The following is a 6,065-nucleotide window of genomic DNA, read 5'->3' on the forward strand; positions in this document are numbered from 1 at the left end:
TCTGAATCCATATTTCATCACAGCCCGTCAACTACTGCTGCAGCCTGTACAAGTTACTGTTAATTGAGGAAATGACCAATACGGCATTTTCAACAAAAAGTAAGAGAAATATTTTTTTTTTGAAATTTGAATTTGGGAGGCAAAACGTCACGTTCTGGTTCAGGTGGGAAAGACTTTGAATTCGCGTGCTGTAGTCACCAGGTTATTGTGCAACAAGTGACTGACACAGCTGTCTGCCCATGCTCAGTAAGTCAGATCCTAGCAGTGAGATACTGGAAAGACTGTCTCTAATGTGAATCTTGCTTCGGTGCATCCTAAGTTTGGGGTGAGAAAATGAGGAACCTGACCCCCTCCTCTGTTGCCTTCTCCCCCTGCCCAGGCCCAGGCCCATCAGCCCCTGCCCCAACAAGGCTGCAGCAGGGCCTGGCCCTGGCTCCCCAACTCAGCCGAGCCCACCAGCAGGCCCATGCTGCAAACAGAATTTCCACCAGCTTCCTTCATACAGCCACTTTCTTTACACCTTGCAAATAATGCCTGTTAGCAAAATGGCTGCCAAATCATTAAACTGAATTACCCAGAAAAATCCTGGAAAACTACAGGGCAGAGTTCACACCTTGCACCAGCTGTAAGCCCTGGCTAGACTCCTGATACAGATAGTGCTTATCACCTACGAGTGCGTCCAAGGCAAAGAGTAGATTTCTGTTTCACAACATTTTTCACATAAGCACACACTCAGGCATTTTAGCAATGCCTCAAGCAGCCCATCAGTTGCTTATCCTCCCAGAATAGCTTGTGATATATTTTATAATGTTACTGTAAATGAGCTCTAGTCTATCGGCTTTCCCCAAGAAGAAAAACAAAAACAAAACAAAACAAAACAAAAAAAAAAATATATATATAATTCATGAAATTAAAAGCTCTCTGGAAGACAAAGAGTTCCCCACCTCTCTTTTACTCAGGTTGCCTCCCAAGCCAGGTGGGCTGAGTGTGCCTCAGAGTGGGTTAAGCAGCATAGGCTCAGGTTCTCTGTCACCTAAATGGATTTTGGGGTGGATGCTTTGTATGGCTGATCTAAGGGTAATGATAAAGATGATTTTGGAGGCTGGGATGACTGCTCTATCAGAAGGGGCTATTGATACGATTGATACACTGCAGAATCATGTTGAAAGGCAGGAATGGTGGGAGAGAAATGGCCTAGGAAGGAAGTAGCTCTTGTAAATGAGTGGTGTTGAGAAATGAAGAATACGGGGAGAGAAAATCAGTAAGAAAGTAAGAGAATTAGATTTGCTTGGGCAAATTGGCATAGCCCCATTTAACTCAATATTTATTTGCACACATACATCGGTCAGTCTGGCTTTTACTGACCCACTGTTGTCTTTGCTTGAAAGAAGGAAACCATCTTCTGAAACAGCAGTCGTGAAACAGCACCTTCCACCTTTCCTCTCTCTTACATGCTCAGTGTCTTCATTGTAGGAGGCAGCAAATACCTTGTGCTCTTCTAGGCTAAAATGTGACCTTTTAATACTAACTATTCCAGTCAAAGAACCTGCCACACTTCTTTAGCATCCATCCATGCCCACCCCTGCCTGTGGACTGCTATTCATCTTCATCCCGTTACCATCTCTGGTATGGAAAGAACTATGTAGAGTAAAACTGCAGAACAGTTTTGCAACAAGGACACAGGTTCAGAAAGTTATTGCCTCATTTTCTTACTGAGCTCAGCTCTTCAACCCTTGAGAGCTTTCCAGTCCTGGCTCAGGCATGTCAGACAGAGAAAGGGCAGACCCAGCAGCTCCCAGAGCTTGTCCTGCTTGAATTTATACAACAAAGACCTTAACAAACAAGAAAACTAAGACTGCAGAAGGCTGGTGTGGTGGCTTTGGCAAAGCAGCTGGCCTACAGGTGATACTTGCTTTTTCTCTTAGGACCTTTTTGATGGTGATTGTGTTCAGGAACTGTGAAGTGATTTGTCATCTTCAAAGGACAGGTTTGCTTGAGTGCTTTTAAGGCTTAGTTAAGCAAAAAGATGAAGTGCTATTCCTGAAATGAAGTAAAAAGTGGCACTTTGTTCAGAATATAAAATATTCTAATGAATTGAAAAATGAGAATCAGGTGAATGTGAAAACTTTTCATCCTTGAAAGCTTCTTCCTCCTGCTCTATATATTAAAACACTGCAGATGTGGAAGGTAAATCCCTTACTGTGTGGGATAACTATGTTTTATGCTGTGGCCTCTTAAGCTAACATCAGGAAAGAATATAAAAAATATATCAAAGATCTTTCTTTTGTGACATACAATCTTTACTTTTTAACATAATTTTCTTCCAATGTTATAATACTGAAAAAGGATACATGAAAAGAACAGATTAGCATTTCTACTGTCAGAACTTCAGCTGCCTTCTGAACCACTGGTATTTACTGGCCCCTTTTATGTTCTCCATTGTAATATATGAGCAATTTGCTGTGTCTTCTAACATTCTTGTTTTCAGACAGACAAATTGTGCAGGTGAAACAACAATTCATAACTCAGTTTATTATCAGCATAATTGTCCATCCAAGGTAAAAACATCACAAGAAATTTGATTCTAGGATTTAAATTGCTTTTAGGCATTAAAGAGTAGATTTCCAGACTGTCATATTTTTAATGAGTAAAGAATAAGACAGCATATTGTGCCGAGGTTCTTGACGAAAGACCATCATGTGGCTGTATAGGAATGCTGAGTTAAAATCAGAGCCAGACAGACAAATTTACCAAAAGTATGTGTGTGGAAAGGGCATTTGATTTTACGTGCATTGGAGCCTAATCACAGGGGTTACACAAGAGACCCACATAGGCATAAAGTGCTCTGAAACAAGGTGTTCAGTCAAAAGAATTGCTGCTGTCCAGAGATGAGCATGGAGGAGAAGCTGTGAAAATAGTAGTGTCACATTGCTTGAATTCTGTTTTTAAATGTGCATTGACACATGCTTGCTATAAAATAATTTGATATGCATTCCTTATTTCTAGAACATCAAATTGATACATTTCATATGAATCAGATTCCAGTAGAGATTGCACATACAGATGTACACACATATGTATGATTCAGAAAATCTCTACCCTGTTTCTGGTTCCCTGGAACATCTGAGGCAAAAAGGCTTTTTTAGGGCTCTTTGTAGGCTGCTTCACAGGAAGATCTCCATGCTGGATCCTCATATTCACATGGAGCTGCTTATCTCAACTACATACAGATTATTCTTCTCCTGCAGTAGGTTAATTTGCAAGACAGTGCCTAACAGGAGCCTGAATGTGGGCACAATTTGCTGCATTTTTTTTCCATGTTTATGGGTTAATTACTATTTAAAAACAGAGTTACACCAACTAAAAACAAACAAACAAAAAAACACCAAAACTTATTAACAAACTCTGAAATAAATATGCTGCCTTGCAGTGTTCACAATTAGCACACCATACAGATTCATTCTGTAGATGTTACCTCTGTTCAATTTTCTTGCACAGTAGCTTATAAAGAGTTTACTAAATTATTGTGATACATTTAGTATTGACATTGGCAGAAAATGTGCCAAACTGTTTTTAGGGACTTAGATGTGATATAATTTACAGGATAAAGGACAGGTTTTCAGGGCAACAACCAGAGAGGAATGCAAAGAAATTCAAGATAAAATAGTGAAAGTTTTCCTTTAGAAGCCGAGGTATTGTTAGTATTTCAGAGCTGCTTCTGCCCGGAGGCCTGACACAAAGTTGTTTTCAGAGACCTCCCAAAGGAGAAGGTTTGGATGTTCTAGATATTTCAGAGCAGAGCTGATCTCTTTCACCCAGTCTGAATGGATCAGAAATGCTCTGAGCCAAGCACACTTTCAGCCTCATCCACTCGCAGATACCCTGAGGGTGACTTTTTCTTACCAGTTTTAATGTTCTCAGCTGAGCTACAACGGAGTCTGCAGCCAATGATGTGGGCAGACCAGGCGTGGCTTTCCCAGCCTTGAGCCCACTCTTAACCTTGCTGTGTATGTAGGAAGATTATGTGTAGACATAATTTGCAATTCCACATTAAAGAATTTTTTGGATTTTGTGTGGCTTTTCTTAAAAGCTTAGGAAATTACTGCCTAGAAAGCACATTAAAAGAATATTATGGTTGCAAGAAGAATAATACTGAAACTCAGATTCCCTGCACAATCTTAATTCAATCTCTGTTATTATACAGTCCTTTATTAATTATTTTTCCCACAGGAAAATGGGAAGGATGGATCAAGTTCTGAGGAAGACTAAGAATTGTGCAGTGAAAGAGGCTTTGTCTTGTGATCTCTGCTTACGGTGGAGGGGTCTATACAGAAAGGAAAAATGGCCTTTTGTTTCAGGCAGTTGAATTCAGAATTGAAAAATGTGGAATTGCAGCAGTGGAGTGAGTGTTGTGGGACTAGATTCTGTCCTTGCCTCCAGCACAGAATTCCTATGTAATATTTTTCAAGGTTTTTACCCACAGACTTTTTACAAATGTATCCTCCCTCTTAAGGGAAGCCTTTTAGGGACCATCTGCAAAGTGCTAAGTGGTGAGCTGCAGTTGAAAGCAATGACACCTTGACTTTCCTTATAATCAAAATTTGACTGTAAGCATCAGATTGGGCACCTAAAGCCAATGGAGATTTTTTTTTTTCCTTCAGCTTCTGCTCCCCTATCTGGAAACAAATGATTCTTTCAGTTTCTGAGTTTTTTGTGAAACATTGCTTGCAGCTTGTTGAGGCATGGGTGGTGCCGTAATATAATGAAATGTCCATGCAGTCAGAAAATCTCTTCTCTCATGGAGCCCAAAGCAGGGCACTGAATCCTGCATGTCAAAGAACATTTTTTGTAACTATCTACCTGGTTCTTATGGCTCCTCTATCCCCTGAATGAGACTGCAGACCTGTGGAAACAGAGGAAATAGCAGTATTATGAAGGTTATTTCCTAACACAGAGTCACATTGACATTTAATGGCATTTTTTAACTCTGTGCAACCCATTTGACTGTGAAACTTTCACATTTCTGATGTGGCTTCTTCTGCCCAAGATTGCTACATGATGGCATTGATATTCACACTGCTTTAACAAACAAACAAAAACAGATCCTGAGGCAACTGGATACTACAACTCTTCTGCATATATGAGCTGTTTTCATAAGTAGCACCAAAAGAGTAATTTATTTTGATTGAACAAGCATCAAGGGACCAACTGTTATTCAGAGGTAGCCTGAGAACCTGATCTAATCATTGCCAACATCAGGAAAAGGGAAAAGTATCACATTTTGTTCACAAAAGCCGATAGAGCTGCCTATTGTGATGTGGCCCTCCATTTACCATCTAATTTGTCTTAATGCATATAGTCATTATCCCAGATTTAAACAAAAAAAAAAAAAAAAAAAAAAGAAAGAAAGAAAGAAAGAAAGCAGTCCTAAGATGGCAACTTTAATTTGCTGCCAGTTTGGGCACAAATTCAAGCCACCAATCTCAAATTTCTACGTTTTTCCATTACTCACTAATTTTGTAGCCACCTGCAGTACCTGTTTAGATGAACATTTAATTACGAGAGGTAATTGAATGAAAGTGACTGACAGGAGCAATTGGAGCTAAATGCAGTATTCTGTAAGTGAAAATACTCTGCCCTTGCTCTTTTGATCCAAATTGGGGCTTTGTCAAGCAGAAGCTGATTCATGAAAATAAGAACACATGATTTAACTGAATTATGAGATAAAATGAAATAGCAGGTGAGAAAACCCCCGTCATTATGAAATCAATGCTTTCCCTTGTATTTACACTACAGCTGTCTAAATCTCCGAATGAAGGTATTAACTGAGATCAAAGATATTCATACAAATGAAAAGGGAAGGCCAAAACTCCAAGTAATAAACCAGGTAACTATACATACCGACAGCACAATGATTTTCATTTAAATCAGCAATAGCACTGGGATCTTATTTCTGGGGGCTATAACACCTTTCATTCAAAAGGATTTTCTGAAATACCCAGAAAGGAATCATTTCAGGTGGCTGAACCTCTGCAAGGCTGACAGCAGGTGATAATGCAGCCTGG

The sequence above is a fragment of the Anas acuta genome, chromosome 1 (genome assembly GCF_963932015.1).
Source record: "Anas acuta chromosome 1, bAnaAcu1.1, whole genome shotgun sequence".
NCBI lineage: Eukaryota > Metazoa > Chordata > Aves > Anseriformes > Anatidae > Anas > Anas acuta.